General features: G+C 45.0%; 2 long non-coding RNA genes across 8 annotated transcripts in view; one reads left to right on the top strand and one right to left on the bottom strand.

The window, feature by feature from the left end:
• The window catches only part of LOC309380349, a 563,851-nt gene that overhangs the window by 528,159 nt on the left and 15,238 nt on the right, over positions 1-20,454 (bottom strand). For 4 of the 7 annotated variants that reach the window (XR_014172847.1, XR_014172848.1, XR_014172849.1 and 1 more), the window contains exon 2: positions 9,346-9,394. This is a non-coding gene — a long non-coding RNA (uncharacterized lncRNA). Of the gene's footprint in view, positions 1-9,345; positions 9,395-11,789; positions 13,341-17,769; positions 17,982-18,034; positions 18,168-20,454 lie in introns of those variants that run through there. The other 3 variants (XR_014172851.1, XR_014172852.1, XR_014172853.1) reach the window with 3 other exon arrangements.
• On the top strand, positions 5,252-8,640 carry LOC309380365. Its single transcript, XR_014172881.1, has 2 exons — positions 5,252-5,363; positions 7,089-8,640. It is a non-coding gene; the product is annotated as an uncharacterized lncRNA (long non-coding RNA).

The raw sequence follows: 20,454 nt of genomic DNA, 5'->3' as shown, positions 1-20,454 counted from the left end.
ATATTGAAATGACTATACCAAAGTTAGCCATGCCCATTAATTTCAATGGGTGTACTTTGAGTATGGCTAACCCATAATTGTTAAGGGTTGTATTCAATATAAATCATACTCATAGCAGACCCATGGAAATGAATGTACCCATGTTAGTCATGTCAATTAATTTCAATGGGTCAACCCAAGTAGAGCATAGCTGGATACAACACTAAGAAAAGAAAACATTTTACTATTAATTTTTGGTAAACCATTTTGATACTGCCACCCCTTCCTCTCAACCAACAGTATTTTGTAATCCATTATGATCACATTTTACTATTCATCTAGTTAATTAGTCCTTTATAATTCATGGTGTTGATAGCTGGAATACTCAACAAAATTGTGGGGTTTTTTGAAAAAAAATACAATAAAACTTAATGGCGAACAAAATAGTGGAGAGAGTAAGAATTAAAACAAAAGCAGCATAATTATGTATAACATCACAAACTACTGATTTATTTTTTTAAATTTCACCAATTGCCCCTTTTAAATGCTAAATCAAAGGCTGAACTGGTTAGGTCCATTATAAGTTATCATTATAAATTTTCTTAAAGCAAAGAAAGCAAAGTATTTCATTGTGAAGCACTATTGTGGCACCCAATCCTGTATGGGCAAGCCCCTGTAATTCCTCATTAAAGCTCCTCTCACATACACTGTGTTGTTTGTCAAGCTCAAACTGATTAATATTCAAAGAGAAGTCCTAAATATAGTAAACTGGAGAGCTAACCACAGCAAACTTTCTAGGCTATCATTACTATGAAACCAGCCAGCTGAAACATTTTTTAAGAATACAGACTGTATATGCTGTTTATTTTCTAGATTACTTGAGAAGCAGTTTTGCAACTTGAACTTCTAGAGAAAGGATTACCCAGGCTCTACCTCAGCAATTCAAACTCCCAAACTGGGAAGAAAGAAAGGGGGGGGGGGAGTTTGCTTGCCTGAAATAACTTTTAAATGAAGACCCCTTTTTTTAGTTGCTTTTTTGTTATGTTGTGCATTGTACAGCCTAGCAATGATATTAGTTCTAGTGTGGGAAAATATTATAATTGAGATCTGGTAAGTTATTTGCAGACTTCAAGTTTTTCTTTACACTGTGCTGACATTTAGCATAGCCCTAGTGAGGAAAACAATACTGCCATTCATGGCTCTAGACGTAGGTTTCAATCGACTTAAGCGGGCACAATGAAACTTGGTCATTCACTGGTTACCCATATTGTGTTCTCAAATTTTCTCTCAGCAAAAGTATAATGACTCAGTATTGTATGGCCGCATAGACAAGGGCTCAGAACAAGAGACACTAGTTTTGTCTGACGGTGTGAGAAAGTCGTGAAGGGATCTTTTCTTCCAGATGGTGTTAAATTCAGCTGCCTTTTTAACATTGGCCTTGCAGAGCAATCTGGTGCTCTCTTTTCAAAAAAGAATGAGGCTGGTTCCCACTAGTTAACATGCATACTCACGCAAGCCTGCAACTTCACTCCCAACTGTTTTACAATGCAATGGTATGCTAAATAAATTTGATCTGGGCTCTTCCAGTGTTAAAGCTAGCCATCAAAGGCCTGCTCAGATTATATTTATACTTCTGTGGACTAAGCTTTATGTTTGCAGGCTATTTCAAGCTCTCAAAAGAAATATCACCTTACTGCCACAAAATCATTTTGACTGAAATATTGTAAATCACAAACCAAACTGAACTTTTCTCACAATTGTTATAGGTTGACAGTATGTGGAGTAAAAATAATAATGAATAAATGGACTTAACCTATTTTGTGTCAAATCAGTGGAAGAGAAATAATAAATAATAAAAAAATAACATTAAAATGTATTTTATTGATTGATACTCATGTAACATTAGCAGGGTACAAAACAATTCTGATGTGACAATGGCTAACACAGAATTATATCATAAAGGGGGGGGGGAATCCTTAGGTGCTTTCCTTAACAAATGTACAGAAAAGGACCAAGAGGTAAATAAGATCTCATTTCACAAAGTAAAAGTAATTTCACTCCACTAGGGTTTTTTGTTTTTGTTTTTTGCTCATCAAAAGATTTCCCCAGACAACATCTTGTTACCTTAATTGAACCTCTTTAAGAAAACTACACACTTTGTAATGTAAATGTTAATTGTAGTAGACAATGACCCTAGGTAAACAGCACCCCTGGACATGCAGTAAAGAAGAGGGGGGAAGGCAGCTAGGCACTTAACAATGAGAGGCTGGTCACACAAACAGAACTTCCAAAGTAAATAAACAAGGGGACTGTTCATTGGTCACTAGAGTAGTAAACTCTGGCACGTGCACAGCAGCCAAAAACGGCTCTTTTGTAAACAGTCTCGCCATCCAAAATTCAGCGCAAAGTACTGTAACAAGCTAAGCTCCTTAAAACTAAGCTCTTGCAAAATCATTTATGTCTGCAGGCCACGGTGCCTTAATTTAAAGCCACATCCTTGCTTTTATTTTATTTTATTTTTAAATGCCAAGTGCATGTCATAACTGGCTGCAAGTTTATATGCTGGGGCTTAAATGGGGCTTATATGCTGATTAAAAACACATAGGAATTTGCTATCACATGTGTTACACATGCACACACATATGCACAGGGTGTATTCTGGCCTAGGGTGGCTCTGAAGTTTATCAGAAATAAAGAGTCTGCTTTCTTATCTTGGGAGCATCCCAGGGGCAAAGACTGCACTTCCAAAACAAGCTGATTTAAATATAATTTCTTTTTTTAAAAAATCAAAAATTGCAAAGTGCAGTAATTAAAATTAAAATTAAATATTGGGGAGGGGAGTGTTTTGCAGAGAGGGAGAGGATTTGCCAAGGAAATATATAAACACCTTGCTTCCCACCACTTTTCTTTTGTGAGCTTCACTGTAGAAAATTTCCATCTCAGAAGCAAAGCTACATTTGATTATGAGTAGCTGAAACAGTGGTTATAGAATTAACAGAAACAGACAGTCTGCAGCTACAGAACAGTTGGGGTCCCCACTTGGGAGCCTGCAGATGGCTGTGGGTGGGAAATGCCTCCACTTTCTTAAGGGATGGAGATGAGTCTGGTGTGGTGCACTTGATGTTTTTTTCATAGGCAACCCCCACAGGGCTGTCTGTCATAGGCTGCCGGGCCCATAGCTTTGCCACTTGCCCCCGAGCGTGGGAATGGGAGCGTCCAGCCGTTCACATCTCAGGCATTCCGTTTAACGGAATCAATTAGGCAAGACCAGACCCCTCAGATTCCCCACCCCCTTGCCTTCTCTCTCTCTCTCTCTCTCTCTCTTTTGGTCAGGTCTATATACGTCCTAATTATTTCAGTTTGAGATGCCTGAGCAGTTTCCTGGATAGATCTGATCATCCTTAAACAAGAAGAGAGCAGGCGCACACGTGGGTTTTGGCGTAAATGTCACTTTCATTTCTAATACTAGACGCAGAATAAGACACAGACTACTTTTTAACACTTTGACAAGGGCGGAGGCAGTCTCGTCTCCATCACGTTTTTCTGCTTCAGTAGCTTCCTCAAGGAAACCCTTTTGGAACAGAGAAGCATCTGTGCTTGTATTTTGAATAGAAGACTGGTCGGCTGGTGGATTCCCCCCCCCCAATTTTTTAAAAAATAATAATAGCAATGGTAATAGTAATCAACCTTCACCTTGCTCTTCCCCCCCTCAGTTTTGTGGAACTCTACCAAATCCTTAGTAGACCGAAATGATTAACCTAGCCTTATTCTTCAATCCAAATGTTTATTTTTTATTTTAGGCTTTGGCTTTCGTCTCTTGGAATAACAGCATACCCAGCAACACTACAAAACTTTTAAAAGTCTCACAGGCAGAGTTTGGCCCTACACACACACACACACACACACACACCCTTAAAAATAAATTATAAATACTTTAAAAGCACACAGGCCACAGCATTATGCTTCCAAACACATGCTAATCGTTTCTCAATGTTTAGCAAAGACTGCAGTCTTGTACACACTTACCCAGGAGTAAGTTTCATTGAACTCAATGGAACTTGCTTCTGAAGAAGCGTGCAACCGCTGGAAAACAATTACATCAGAACTTAAAGTACTAACTTAATCATCCTCCACCTCCCAGAACAGCAAAAACTTGCACATGCATTTGTTTACCATGAGCACCATATCCTCTTTGCAGCGTATGGTTTACTCTTCATCATCCTGTGCCTGTCATCTTGTACATGTATACATGTACAGAAAGATTTGGCACTCGTATGTCACTGAATTTCGTCCTCTCTCTCTCGCCTTGAGCTGTAGAAAAGGTGCCATTCAATAAGAATTCCTGACATGGCTGGGTCTGTCTCTTGCTGGAGTTTCTCGTTTCCTTGTGCAGCACGAAGATCATGAAGGAGTTTTTACTTTCGGTTATCTAGCTTTATGAAGACCAACACACTCATACAGCTAGATAACCAAAGATAACAACTCGCTTCCCTCATATGCTCTGAGGTCGACTGGAGGGTCTTTTCCGCCCCTCCTTCTCTAGAATCCAGATTGTTTCTGCAAATAGACTTCTCCAAGAACACCAGCCGTGCCTTAAAATATTCATCCTTTCAGCGCAATTGTCACCTGCTTCACAGTGTTTGGACTTGTGTGTGCTTCTAATACCACATCCCAAGTAGATCCGTCGCCTTCAAAGTTTTATTCCGAACTTTTCTTGTCTCTTTCTCTTTTACCCCCATCCTCTCTCTTTCTCCCTCCTTTAAAGCCAGCGATTTCCGGCAGCGATGGACCAACTATTCATCTGTTTAATATCAGAAAGTAAAACCAGCTATTAAGGTGCATCAAGCTGTTAAGAGTGCGAAGCATCCATCCCTCCACAGGCCTCTATTTGCATTGTAAATTGCTTCATTCTCGTGAAAAGTCTTTAGCCTCTATAAAGATGTAAAGCCATCGGCAATTTCCAGCGCAGAGCAAGGAGGAAGCAGGGGGTGTGGGAGTGTCTCCCATTTCAGAAGAAATTGACAAGATGATGGTGGTGGTGGTGCGAGGATCCAGCTCTCCCTCCTGATCCCTTTTGCGGATTATGCATCAGAGCGCTCTTAAAAATTCTTATTTTAACCAAATGGTGGCAGCAAATATCTTGCGGGTTGTGAAGGGGAGTTGGGGGAGGAAGCAACCTGGCAGATCCACGATTTCTCAGGATTCCCAAAGCTGCTGCCCATGAGGAGCTGCAGGTCTTGCTGGCTGGCTGGCTGGCTGGCTTGCTGCTGCTGCTGCCCCCGGTCTGAAAGAAGGAGAAAAGGGCTATCATTGGAGGGCTTGCAGTGCCAAAAAATGTTGACCAGCCCGGCAAGGTCAGAGGTCCTGGACCGCGGGAGACCAAGGTAATGATGATGTCACGAGGAAGCTCAAGTACACCCGGTTATTGCTATGCATGAGCGATCAGCGATCTGCCCCCTCCGCGCCATGGGGAAGAGCGGTGGCGGCGGCAGCAGCAGCGGCAGCAGCACCCTCGGAACATCATTCCTACTCTCCCAACCAGCACAGGATCGCCTTCTCTAGCGCTACCGGGAGGAGAGAGAGGGGGCGGGAAATATATATATATATATATATATATATATATATATATATATATCGCGGCCTTTTACCTTCCCCGTTGCTAGCGCAGATCTCTCTAATATCCAAAGACTGGGAGGAATCTCTCTCTAAGGACAGATAAAAGCGTTTCAGGTCGGGGGAGGCGGGGAGCGGCATGGAAATAGGGCGGGGTGGGGAAAGGAGAGGAGAGGCGCCTTTGCCTGCATCTCTCTCTCTCTTCTGGCAGACTCTGCATGTGCTGTGCAGGGAGATGTGTGTGACTGAGCCAGGCACTCGCGGCTCGCTGCTGCTGCGATGACTGCTTAAAGCAGGGCCTGCTTTCTGGGACTGGGAATCTACGCGCGTCTTTACGCAGCGCGAGCAGAGGTGCCATTGCATTGCTAATTCGCTCTGCCCGTCTGGCGCTTTGGAAATGGCTTCACTTCTCGCTCCCTGCTCGGGGGCTACAAGACCCTCTCCGCCAGTGCTACTTGCACCGTGGAGGTTGCACAACGCAGTTTACGCGCGCGGGAGGAGGGGGGTGGATGCTGCAAAGAGCAGGCTGCTCAAGCCTCGCTCCCTCTCTTCCTTTCCGAGCTGCTCTCTGTTTCCAGCAAATCCCCCTCTCCAACCGACGCGCGCTCCCGCTCGCCCTTTTCACACATAGCACATTTCTCCCGTCTTTCCCTTGACCCTTCCCAGCTCTGGACAGCGCAGCGCAAGCGAACATGCGGCTTTCCTTTCCAATTTTAATGCATCTGTTTCATTTGAAGATGTGTCCAAACACAGCGAAAATGTACTCTGGGTTGTTTTTCAAACTTCCTACCGCTGCTGATGGCAATGGCAAGCAGTATGCCTAGGGAAGCCCTCCATCCTGAAAGGTTCATAAACACCCTGTTCAGCCTCTCCCCATTCCCCTAACCTCCCAAAAGGCAAAAAGGAGCAGGCATTCAGAAAGAGGCATAAGGGACATTACCCTGTGAATTCCTGCTATAGAATTCGGACTGGGAGATTTTATATATTCTTCCTAGTGTAAAGTGCAAACATTACAGGCCCTCTTGATTATATGGGAAACAATGAATCTCACGGCAGAGAGCTGCGCTGCTTACTGATCAAATTAATAAATGCACTTCAACCGCTTGGCAGTTTATATTTAAACACTCAGCAGAGCTATGTCTGCCCCCACACTCCAAAAGGAACCAGGAGTCCTGCTGTTGCATGTTAAGGTATAGTATGTTAAGGGCAAAAGGAAACAATATATACTATACTGTTCAATATAGTCCAGGATTGTTTAGAGGACAGTCTTCAGAGTGCATTTTAAAAAGGCATATTTCCTACAATGTGCCATACCTGCATGAGTTAGCATTTATTTTCTCCTTCACATATAAAAAAGGCAACATTTGTGTATGTGTGTGTGCTCGCGCGCCTGTGTGCGATACCTACGTGTATGTGCACTCCACACCCACACACCAACCACAACCAGCCATCATCACCATATTAACGTGCTTGCATTATACTTGTGTGTTTTCCAGGGTATCTAACCTGCATGCCTGTCACTACCCTGAAGGGCGAAATCTGTGGGGTTTTGTGGAGCGAGACATGTCTGCTTTCCCAATGTCTACTTTCAATACTCGAAATTAGACTTGTCAACGGCTAAAGATGAATGCTGCCATATATACAGGCAAAAGGAAAGCAAAATAAAGTAATGGCAAGGCAAAGTCCCCGATTAATTGATTGAAATGATTCCTAGGTTGATGCTACCTATAAATGTTCCAAAAACAAAGCACCTTCACAACTGACGATGCACTCAAGCCACAAATGTTTTCATTCAGTGTTCTCCCTGTATTGTTAATTATGCATCGTGAAATGCCATAGTCAGGTAAACCATGCTTACGGCGTCAGTGTCATGTTATATAAGACGACATGAGAAGGCCATGCCTCTGTTTTTCCACAGACAGAACAAAATGGTGAGGATTCCTATGTACAGTGCAGCGAGCTGCGCTTTTATTTTTTTTAAACCATCTGAGGCTGCATGGGTACCAGCGGCATTAGTGAGTTGAGCAGCAATATGTATAAAGATACACGTTCATTCTGATGGTCTGTAGAAGTCTAATGAGCTTCTTTGAATTGGCAGATACACAGAACAAAGCCCTGCCCCCCCCCACTTTATTTCGCAGTAGCTAGAGGCAGCAGTGCGAATGATCGGGCATGTGCTATAACAGACCAGGCTTATGAGCTGATGCATTAAAATCAGAGACAAGAACATTCAGATAACGTGAGGTCTCTCTGGGCATGCTATACATATTGGCATATATAACACGTGTGTACACGCGCCTGAATGCGTTTAAAATGAAGTTGGCTAAGGAGTCAAGCCTTGGCTCTTATTTATTTTGACGCTGCCTTCAGGATCCATTGAATTCAATGGGACTTCTGCTACTATTCACCTCCTGCACTTAAAAAGAGAATGACTTGTTTTCCTCTATCAGTTACCACGTAGATCAAGAAACACACCTGTGTCGTTTTGCAGATCGATAGCCTTTGGAGCCCTCATGACGTGAAAACAGCTAACGTCACAATGATGACCTTGCTGATCATTAAACACAGAAAGGATCGCCCTCCTGCTTCTCCTTTGCTTTGCAGGTGTCTAGGAAATCCACACGTTATTCTAAATGTCTTCACATGGAAGAATTATCAGTTGCTTTCAATGGGATTTCCAATTACGTGTGTTTAAGACTAAGGTGTTGTTAAGGCAGCGTAGAAAAGCCCTGACGTCTCTGAATGTCTACAGTGCCTATGAATCAATTGTTCTCTCCAGGTATTCTTTACACTTCCGTATGTCCTTAAAATAAACCGCATTTGGTTAAGCAGGAGATGCAGCCTTTGGCAATGCTAAACTGCCCACACCGCCATGTTGCTGGGTTTTGTTTTGTTTTTCATTATAGGCATTTCCAGTAAGTGGGTTAGCCTTATTTTAAAATAAAAATTCACCGAGAACGATGGAATCGCCATTTTAAAGCAATCTGCGTTATTTGAAAGATCCTGAACTCTAACTAGGCTCTCTAATAAATGGCCTGTAGATTTGGATGTGATTGCCATGCTTGTTTTCTAATCTCTTTATGGGTCTCCAGATGGTTGTGACGTAAAGGCGGAGAATCCTGCAAGGGGTTCCTTTGGAATAAACAAGCGCTGTTAACCTGCGAGTGGATCTTATCTGTTGCACCTCCTACGAACCAAAATTCTGCCTTCGGGACAAGTCCTCCGGTTTCATAGTAGGGAAGGGGGTGTCTATATAGGAAGCCCACTAGGCTCCCATGAAAGGATGCCCATAATCCCGAGACTGAAGAGCACACACTCCAATCCCTGATTCTTCGATAATTCACTTACAGCTCAATTCTGCACATGGCTACTAAAAAGTAAGTCCAATTGAATTCAATGGAACTTACTCACAGGAAACTGGATTGCAGCCTTAAACGTAAACTGCAATCCTCTCTTTGGAGCCCCGTGTAAAGTCATTTTATTCCTCGAATCTGCATGCCCCAAGAAGTCTCGTTGTACCTGCTTGGATTTTTATTGCAATCCTGATATTGGTTTCTATACCTGCTGTACCTTCCACAAACAATATATTCACTACCATGTCTGCAGTATTGCCACACCTAATATCCAGGGTGCGAAAGGTAAAGGGTCTGAAAATGTCTCTCAGAGGCAAATGTTTTGCTATTTTTTGTGCTGTTGCTTATTCGGCAGCCACGTACATTTCTTAATTTAATCATTAGGTTTAAAAGGGATTACCTTTATGTGCTGATTGTCACTCCATTTGATGGTCGCTTTCTGTCTGGCTCTGGAAAATAGACAAAAAGAGAGAGAGGCGAACGATCATTTAAAAATAAATATTTATGTTTATTCATGGATTGTGCAAGTGCATTCTGACTCAAGGCCTGTATAGCAGCAGCAGCAGATCAGCCAATCCACTGAATCCTAGAGGCAAAATCCTCCAGGAAGTTCTCCTGCGCAACCCCCATGAAAATTAATGTGTTGGGGTAGGGCATTATCCTGCTGCCTGCACCAGCTCTCGTCATGAGGGCTGCTCAGGAGAACTTCTTGATGGATTGAGGCCCGTGGCTCCAAACTGCATTTTCCAAAGAGCTGCTAATATTATTTTCTTAAGATGAATCTATATACTGAACAGGAAAAGAAAACCAGGGGTGTATGTTCTTTTCTGGTGTCAGAAGAGTTAAATATTTCATTTTAGATATATATGTATATATCCTCAGTGGTAAACTGGGATAGAAAGCCCAGAATATGAGAGAAGGGAGGCCGAATTTCTAAACTGAGATTATAAGAATAGCTTGATTTGTGGGGTGGGAGGCAGGGAAGGCAGAGGCGTCTGTATTTACATGCTGTAGGCTGCCAGTTGCTTAATAAAGGTCGGAGGCTCCACCTAGCCTCCGCTTTCAAAATATGCAAAACGCGCTCTCTCTCTCTGGGTTTTCAAGCCTCGCAGGTTCAGATCGCGGCTGGCTTCACGGAGCTACTTGGCTCTAAACAGACTTAGGCTGGTTACAGATTTACTCAAAGAAGAGCAGTGCTCGTGCATGTATTCCTTCTCGCCACCCCCACTCCACCCCTCTTCTTTGCATCACAGGATGGTGTTAATCACTTCAGCCAAAAAGGGAGGGGGGAGAGAAAGGGGGTGTCTTAATGCTACTCCCAATCAATCACGTGTGTTTAAAAAAAAATAAAAAAGGACGAGGAGAAGCACTATTTGCTCTTTTCCCTGAATATACTGGGTATCCTTCTTCAGTCTCCTCTCCCACCTTTTTTTTTAAAAAAATGAGTCCCCTTGCATAAATACATGGTTCTCGACTTTGTTCCGCGCCGGAGCTGGCGAACTGGGTGTGCTTAGAGTGAGTAGCATTCAAGGTGGATGGGAGGAGAGAGCGCGGAGGCGAAACTCCACCGGCTTAATAGCAACCTGTGCTTTGGATCTTCCAAGACTCCGGCAGCTCAGCGAAGCCAGGCAATCTGGGAGTTAGGCCGATCTAGAACCCAAAGCTAGCTGAACCGACTCAAATCCAAGGGCGACATCGACTCCAAAACCTATCACCTAAGTCGGTCTACGACGCAAACCTGTGTGTGTGTCTGCTTAAGGCAAGCCCCATTGATTTACTCCCAAGTAAGCTTGTACAGGATTTGGGCCTTAACTGACTTGTGCATGGAGCTGTTCGCAACTCTCCCAAGCTATCACACTCCTCGCAGGCGCTCTCGAACCCACAACCTGAGCGTCTCATTCAGAACTAGCAAAACCAATGACAACGTTGCCAACGACTTCTAATCTACACCTCGAAAGCTCCTTGCAAACAATGCCAAGGTAAATAAATCCACATACACTTGCGAGGCAAATTCACGGTGCCATAAATTTAATTACACTACTTTCTTTATAAATTTGGCAGTCCAAGTACGGAATGAGTTTCAAATTAGGAATTCATTAGACATTATTTCACCAGTCATGCCTATTTGAAGTTACAGAAAGAACTGCTTCTCTAGATGTAAGACACGACAACAACAGCTCTCCTCACTCTTTTCAACCCTTATGCAAGTAAATAATATACCTTTCAATTGGTATAGCCACAAAAGTCCAAGTTGCGGGGATCAAAGGGAGTTGCTAAGTCGGGAAGTTTGGATCTAAATACATTGTGAGAAAACGCCTCCCTTGCACCCTTCTCTAAAATAAGCAAATGTGCAGCCAGAGTTAATTTCACCGAACACTTTCTCTTCCCATTTTTCACTGTTCTCTCTCTCTCTTCCTCCGCCCTCCTTCGCTGTCAATCTGTGTGCTAATTAATAGTCCCCTCGTCCCGAGGAAGTGCCTGCAACGCCAACAGGTTTCATATCACACGTCCAAAATCATCAGAAGCTCTCCGGTTAACCCATAAAGCTCTCCACTTCTGTTGATCTTCCTCCTAGGTTCCAGGGAAAGTCAGTGGGAGCTCTAACAATGCAACCTGTTCAATGAAGCAACTATCTCACTCTTCCTCTTTCTAGCCCTGAACCTGACACAGACACCGATGGAGTTCACGTTCAGAGTAACACACACACACACACACACCGCTCATGAATCAGATGAACTGTAGCATAAAGTTCTCCTATAGTCCACACTTTCTCTTCCTTTCCCAGTTTCCCCACATTTAGTTTATAAAGAAGGCTAGTCGTGAGAAGTCGGCAGATATACTTACTTTTTCTCGTTTCTTCTCGTTCCAACAGATGGGGGGGGAGGGAGGGGGGAAGGACAGTCTGATCCTAGATCTTAGGTGAATGTGGTGGAATCTTCGGCAAGCAACAAGGATTCCTTAGCCAAAACTTCCTTTTAAATCGCAGAAAGCAGTTTCAAAGTCTCCCAAGATTCGGATCATCCCTTTCGTCATCTCTATTTATAACTGGCTTTTTAAAGTTCCATCGTAGAACACTTGCACGACTGGATTCTAAAATGGGTCCTTTTCCATCCAGAGGGGGGTGAGAATGAAGAGGGGATTTAAACAAACAGTTTTCTTTTCCCAATACAGCTTGCACAAAGCGCCAGAGTAGAAAGTGAAGTATTGTATGTGTGAGCCACTCTGCAAGTTTTTTTTTTAAACGGGGGCGGGAGGGGGGGTTGGCGAGGTCTAGCCCAGCCCTCTCTGGAAAGGAGGACGTGCTCTGAAATTCAACCAGTTTCCCCAACGCTTTTGTTGCTCGCGAACTGAAGCCCTATTGTTCGTCCATTGCCACGGTCTTTTTCAATCCCTGCTATACGTTATGCGTTGCCAGAGATAATGAATTTGCACCAAACCCTCTCCCAGCCCTTTTCTGACAGACGGAACAAATTAGAAATGTCTAGCCTAAACGGGAGCAATGGCTACATTTCCCTGTGGTGGAAGAGCAGGGAAATATGCATTTCTGCGTGGAATTCTTCTTTTCTTTTTTAAAAACTGCCTTTGCATCAAGAGCCCGCCTTTAAAAACAAAACAAAAAACTTTTCACTTTCACGATTTTTCTTTTTAATGTTTCCTTCCGAAGAATAGAGTTGCTCTCTATGCCTTCCTTCCTGCCTGCCTTCCCTTCTCACTCCTTTTCTTTCTTTCTTCAATTCTTGAGGCAACCGAGCTATTGTGAGTTTAAGCTGTTGCCTTCTTCTCTGCAAAACACTCATGGCCATCTGAGTTTTTTGTAAACTTGCTCCGTGCTCTTCCGCGGTAGGTCAGGACTCTGTCGAACACTTGGGCTGCCTGGGCTGCCGGTACTTCAACATCGGCTTTCTTTTCCTTTTCTTAAACGCTTTTTAGGTAAAAGCCAACGGCACCAGGCTGCTCGAGTTGATGTCTTCGGCGCAGAAGGATCTGAAAGGGCACCCGTCCCCCTTGCTCACAGAGGCTGGCAAGAGAATGAGCCCTAGTACGGTTCATTTGGAAGAACGCGGGTGCAGGTTGCGCCCTATACACGCAAGTTTCAGTGCAATAGGATGCGAGCGAGCGCGTGTGCGTCTGTGTCCTAGGACACGGGTGTAGGGCTGCGCAACGGAGAAGGCTAGCCCCTTGTGTGATTTCGGGTGCTCAGAGTGCATACAGGAATACTGACTTGTGAGTATGGCCAGGGTGTGCTGGGGCGTTGCTAAGGATTCCGCGCCTTGGGAGAGAAGCGCTTCGGTTGGTGCGTCTCCTTCCCGACGAGGTTTGCATGTGGACACGTTTCCCCAGCAGCAGGGCTGCGTCTGAGAGGCCGTTGGGTGTCGCTTGTAGGTGTGTCGCGAGATGTCCACAGCTGCGTGTTGGAGACGTGTGTCTGGGATAGAGAGGGGGGGAGGCTTGCAGGGGTGGAGCCAGGCGAAGGGAGGGGGCACAGATTCAAATGAGCATCTCGTATGGAAATGTGGGCTGCCGGGAGGTGGGGGGGGGGGACGGGGAAGCCGTTAATGAGAAACCCAAGGAGGGAGAGGCGCCGTCTGAAAGCACAGACCTTTCTGCTCTGGCAGCAACTTTCCCGCCAAATGTAGCCTAAGGAGAGGCTGTCACTCGTGTTCTCGTCAATGGCTGCCATTGCCTCCTCTTTACACACCCACCACGGCAGTATTCTGGCTGTTGCTTAGCTGCCTGCCCCAGCCTAATAAAGAGCGGAGAAAGAACACATTATTCGGGGGATAGATATAGATATATCTGTATCTTGCACAGGGGCACCTCTCTCTGTAGCAAGCAGGGACAGAATGTTCCATGGGCTACGTATTGCTCTCCTGCACAATACGGAGCCCAAATAGCTTCTAACTGTCAAGGCTGCCTCGATATTTTAATACAGGTGAATCACTGGATGGAGGATTAAGGGGAAGGCGCTCGTTTGCCTCTTCGGCTGTCTTATACCTTTCCAAAAGGCCCTGGCAGAATCGGAAGCGAATGCCATGGTGGACCACGTCGAAAGGATGGTTTGCGGGTTGGATGGTGGAAAGGGAGCCAGGTGACGCTGACTGAAGAGGGTCTTCGTCCCCTCTCTCAAAAAACCCCAGAGCTGGATAGGCTCCAAGTATAGGGCCATCCTCGAGAAAACTCGACCTAGCGCTTGCGAATCAAATAATACTATTGTTGTGTTTAACAAGAACGAGAAGGGATGACAGGCGAGGGGACCGGGAAAGCAAGAGTTCCAGACATCCTTCTCACCTCCACCACGCCGCACACCACTTCTTTAGCTCCTTTTTCTTCCAAAAATAAAAAATAAAAAAGTCCAGTGCAGAATTGACTGCAGGAATCCGGGTTATCCATACATTCAGTCTCTGGCTGCAAACCAGAATACAGTAAAGCCAAAAGAAGGCCATGTTCAAGGTTGACTTCGGCATCTGAGCCCGCAGAAAAACTGCATGATGATCAGGTTGAATTGCCAAAGGTTACAAGTTCACAGGTGATCTAGCTACACCCCTGTGCTTTTCCTAGTCGTCCTCGCCTTTCTCTTTTCCTTCCTTCATACATATAGGGGCCATGAATGTCTCCTCTCTCCCTCTTCTCTTTCACACTCTTTCTTCCTCCTCCTCTTTGTGTACATACGTGCCATCGGCATTCCCTTCACACTGCAAAACAACACCACTGTACTACGCAACACACGTAAGCTGGCGTGGTAAGTGGCACATTCATAGCTGGCTATGGTCCTTCTCTGAAGCCCCTGATCTTCTGGAGAGGAGAAGCAGTCGCTGCACCCCCACTTTTGTATCACCACTTCAGAGAGCTGTGCATTGGGAGGATGAGGAGAGAAAAATAGGTCTACTGGGGACATCTCCCCTACATACATGCATGCACACACACACACACACACACACACACACACACACACACACACGTTGCATTTGCTTTCTTGTTATCAAGAGAGGGAATATATTGGGAGGCGGAGGGGTTATGCAAATGTTTATTTTGTTAGAGGGAGATGCTGCCAGGCTCGCACAGTGCTGTACAAGGAGGCAGAGAGAGCTGGCGATATCTGACTAGGAGTCTTCGCCGGGTCTTTGGCTGTCTCTTTGCATCTTCCGGTCGTCTCCGCCGTTTCTGTTTGCACAGCAGTAGCAGCAGCAGCTACTGCTCTCTCGCATCTCCCTCTCCCTCTCTCCCCCCCCCCTCTCTCTCTCTCTCTTTCTCTCTCTCTCTCTCTCCCTCCCCCCTCCTCCTCCTCCTCCTCTTTCCCCCGTTTCTCTCGCTCTCCTCCCTCCTTCTCCGCTTTCCCTCATCCCAGCTTCACGTTCAAGGTTTAGCAGCGAGGTCACGTCCATTGACGTCAGCTCGAGTCTTACTGTACGTCCGGCTACATTTACATACATCAAGGAAATTAGGGCATTAAAAAAATATGCAAATCCTGCCGCTTGAAGAAGAGACTGTAGATTCCCGGAGCGATCGCCTCCTTTCATTGAAGATTTTAATTAAAGGAACGCAAAAAAAGGAAGAAGATGATGAAGAAGGGCGGGGGTGGGAGAGAGAAAAAGCTGAGCTCACCAAAGCAAGCCTTTCGTCCTAAAACAACAGCAGCAGCAGCAACTGCCCCCCTCTCCAAAAAAACCAAACCAAACCAAACAAGCAAAAGCCCAAATGGCCAAGATCTGCTAAAACATGGGGGGATGAGATTCCTGCCGATCGGCTCCTGGCGCCAACCGAGGGAGCCGGCCTGCGCGCAGCGCTGCTGGGAGAAGAAGCCGCAGAAGCCGAGCAGGTTACCCGGAGGCTCCGGCACAGCCCAGACGTCTCTCTCTCTGCATAATCAACGCTGCGCCATTCTGCTCTCCTCCTCCTCCTCCTGCTGCTGCTCCGGTTGGCTCCAGCGGGTATTATTTTTCATACTGATGCATATGTAAAGGTAGATTTGCATTTTTAAAACATTTACTGGAAGTTACGGTCTTTGGATTGCCTTTCTCTCTCTTTTCTTTTCTTTATATAAACAAAACATTTTTAAAAAATAATATTTTTTGTTTGTTTATGATTTGGCAATACCTCTATTCTGCCGCGTCGCTGCTCTATAGATGCAATTTTGCTCCCTGCTTCTTCCTTTTCCATAGGGCTTACAAAATATGTACCGACATTGTTCCTAACGCAATTTTTTTCAAGCGTCAGGAGCCTCTTTAAAAATAAAAAAGAGGAGAGGTCGGTTGGTTGGATTTCTATATTTAAAAATATAATATATACTTGCATGTTATGTTGATCGACGATAATGGCAGCAACCGGAGATTCAAAAGTTTGATTAGTAACCTCATCATGAGCAATATAATAAAATAGAGGGCGGAGCAAAACCGAAGCTTGCATAATAGGGACAGTTTAAAGTGCTGTAGGCTGCCTTGTATGAACATTTATTTCTGTTTTGGCTCCGGGAACCTTTAATTTTCAAATACGCTCTTTAAAAATGTGCCCAGACCCAGGTGAGGGAGAGCTTTATCTAAGGAAGACATTTTCAACCATGTTGTATGTTCTATCTTAGCTGCGGTACATTAGTAATGTATTGCATTTCGTTTAAAACTTGCTTGGCTTAAAGCCAAGCACCGCTTTACTGAGCGACAATGCATTTGATATGCTGTTTCAAATCAGTGTCTATTATGCGAATGCTTTTCTGTTTGCTCGAAAGCCGAGGGGCCTAGATCTATCTTAAAATATTAGGTTATTTGAGAGACATTTTATTTGGAGTTCGGTGTTTTTTGTTTTTAAATAGTTCGATCCTGTTTACAAATAAAACATTTCCTTCACCCTCTCCCTGTAATCTATACACGTCTTTAAAATAACGCAGGGTTCACACCCAAAAGAACAATGAACGCACACTTACATCACATACCTATTTAAAGCCAAGTAAGCCAAAGCACATGCATAGGTAATTAGGCACAGCATGAATGACTTACCTGCACACAGGCATAGGGTGAAAGTTAACTCTCCTCAAAGCCAGCCATGCATATGTTTTGAGAAAGGCTCAGGAGAGCAATTTTTCGTTTTTGTGGTATGCAGCATCTATTTCCCCGAGCTGCTCACTTTAGTTCTTTGAGCAGTCTTATGGCATGTTCAGCCCTACCTTCATCTCCAGTTTTACGTGCCCTACACTAAAGTGCTCATATGATATGTCACCCAATAAAAAGTGGTCAGATGGCGACACGTAAAACATTAAAGGGGGAAGGGGGGCACCAGACACTCTTCCTCCATTAGGTTAGTTCTTACCTATATATATACATAGAGAGAGAGAGAGCACAACAATACATTTAGGTGAGTATGCTCGCCACATGCCATATATATATATATATATATATATATATATATATTCAGCTATATATAGAAAGAGCCTATATATATATATGGCTCCAGCAACAGCACCGACTGCCAGTCGACTTGGCCATTTACATAGAACATTGGGGACACTTCGCTGATTGAGACAATCCCAACCTCCTCGAGTGACTAATTAAACCACGTGAACCATCTGAGCTGGCTATAGCTCTAAGTCCTGCAGAGATCTAAAGAGGATCGCCGCACACGAAGGATACATACGTGGGAGTAAAATATGTGTCCATTCAAGGAGCAGATCTGTTATCGCAGGCATCTGCTTGGGCGTCTACCCCATGCCTACAAGTGCGCTCTTCCCCTCTCTCTCTCTCTCTCTCTCTCTCTCTCTCTCTCTCTCTCTCTCTCTCACACACACACACACACACACACCTCGATCTAGGTGTCGTTATCATGCTTAAGTCCCTACCGAGGTCCATGCGATGTCTTGCTTCCTGCTAACCCCAGCTCTCTCCCGTTCCCGCTGGCTCCTGCTACCCTGGGGTCGACGGCTCCGTGGATGCTGTCGCTGCAAGAAAGGTGCAGAGTGGCGTCCGCTGCCTTCGGTGCCCGTGCTCTGTCCGAGCTTAGCTACTAGCTGCTAGTCGGGAACCCACTCCAACACACAAGCACACACACACAGGCACACACGCGCGCGCCCCACACACCTCCGCCCCCTGCCCTGCTAAAATTACCATATGGAGGCCGAGTCCCTGCGAATCGCAGCACCAGCGGGCGGCGTTTGAATGAGCCTCGCAATCTGCACAAATCCCAACTCCTTCGCACGCTGCTCTCGCTGTGAAGGCCACTTCCACGGCCCTCCTGCATCTCGCAGCCCCTCCCCTCTTCTCCTCGTCTCCCTCTTCGCCCCCACCCACCCCATCCCACCCCACCCACAGCACCTCAAGTGCCTGGGCCCCAGGGAGATCAAGGGACAGCTGCCTCGTCTTGTGCCACATGCCACGAAAACGCGAACCATGACGGCGCGAACAATAAGTAGCGAGTCGCCCACGACCACCATTATATCGTATCGCACATTGCTCTCGTTTAGGATTGCACCCCAAATACACAGCGATGCGATGCCCATGGATAAACGTTAGATAACGACCGCCCCGTTCATAATAACCCCTCCTGCCAAGTCTTATATAGCCAAGGACCACTTTTTTCATAATTTAAGCACTGGGTCAGAAAAACAGAAAATGCTCCAAATAATATTTTCTTCGTTTCAATTTAGTGGGATCTCTAAAACCAAAAAGCAAATTCATTGCTTTTATCTTTCTCGAGGTCCCCCGCCCTTTAAACCTGCGATACGTATTCGCAAGACACGTTCGATATGGTGAGACACGTATAGAAACACTTCACGTATGAAAACGTGCAATTTTTAGGATTCTTTAGATTTTGCAAAGTGGGGAGGTGTGTTATATAGATCTGGAAGCAGAACTTTAAAAACAACAACAACAACAACAACCACAGCACATTCGTAGCCCACAGCGTTGTTTGCACGCTTTTAAGAACAATTTCCACTGAAATGAGATACATTCCGAATGCAAATGCACTATGCCAATCATCTCCAATTTAGCTTAACATTTCTCTCCCGAATCCTCCCCCTCCCCCCTTTTCAATTCATAAATTGAGATCGAGTCTTGTGTAAAAGGCACGCTTAAAACACCTCGTGGGGGGGATAAGGATTCTTCCTGAAAGATTACAAAATAAATAAAATCCCAGCCTCCTGTTTATTAATAATCTCTTGCATGACATCTCAAGGCAGAAGGCAAGAGGAGCTGGGGGTAGAGCTTTTAATAGTCTGGAAATGAATATGGATTTCAGATAATTGAGAACTAGTTTTCCGTAGAGGATGAGGGCTGGGGAAAGGTGTGGGTGTGGGTGTGTGGGTGTAGACGTGGGCAAAGCTCTTTGTTATAAAAGCATTTAGGTGAGTCAATAACACTGAGAGTATTCAACACGGTTAAGGTCAGGCTCACATGCGTAAAGTAGCCAATGCGGATTTGATTGCAGCCCAACATTTCCAGAAGAAGCGTCAGCCCACATATTCCCCCAGTAGCAGAGTAGTTTTATTTTCTAAATCTGGGTAGGGTTTTTTTTTTATTATGGTTACTTCTCCCTAATTCAGCACCGGGTTTTAAAATTTAAAAATTTCTAAAATCTGATGTGATCTGTTATTTCCTTGGTTATTTCCATTAGGCCCTTTTCTCTCTCTTACCAATTGGATGGTTGGCTGGACGGAGGCAGCGATTATATTGTGCAGAGACCAAGTTAAAATCTGGATGTAGATGGCGCACGGGGTGGGGGGCGGACGGTGATCCCCGACACTGGATTTCTCTCGCTCGGCCCATCCATTGCTTGTGCCCATTTAAGTAGAGGAAGAGGCCTTCCAGAAAATGCCTCAGCTAAACGGACACAACTTTCGCGCGCCCCGTCCTGGTAGGATGGTCAAGTGCGAGAGGTGAGCCAGTGCTGTCTGTCACTTTGAGGCTATTTGCAGCCTTAATGGATCCCTGGAGGGAAAGGACCAGGCAGAGCATTCCTTGCCCCTGAATGGCTCTTGGCTACCCTATTCTGGCCAGCGGGGGGACAGCGACACCTACTGGCTGCCCACACAAATCCAAAGGGTGGTGGGAAGGATGGAGGGGGCGAGTGTATTTGAATAAAAGAAGCGTTTAAACAGCTAAGATCGCGCTAGTCTCCCTGATATAACATCTTCAACAAAGAGGGGGGAAAGTGGGGGTAGGGAACCCAGCACTTGTATTTAACACCTTCGCAACTAGATTTCAGCCACTCTTAAAATTCCAGGAAACACAGCCCTAGCACAATCATCCAAATAGATAGCATAGATAGAGAGATATAGCCACAAATAACCACCAACGCTCAGGGAGACTCAATGGACTGTAATCGTGCAATACTGGGTCTTCCAGAACTAGTCTGCTCTGGGGAAGCAAGTAAACGAATCAAAACTCCAAGCTAGACCACTGAACGCTGACAATCCTCTTCTTTAAACGATAATCATAAAGGATTAGGTTAATCCGAAATTAGAAAGCAATTAGAAATCCTTAACTGGGCTCTCTTACGAAGGCAGAAAAGGACGCCGCGGATGCGC

This window comes from Podarcis melisellensis, assembly GCF_964234715.1.
Source record: "Podarcis melisellensis genome assembly, chromosome: 11".
NCBI classification, from domain to species: Eukaryota; Metazoa; Chordata; class Lepidosauria; order Squamata; family Lacertidae; genus Podarcis; species Podarcis melisellensis.
The sequence above is the reverse complement of the archived record's forward strand: the minus strand, read 5'-3'. Positions and strand labels throughout refer to the sequence as shown.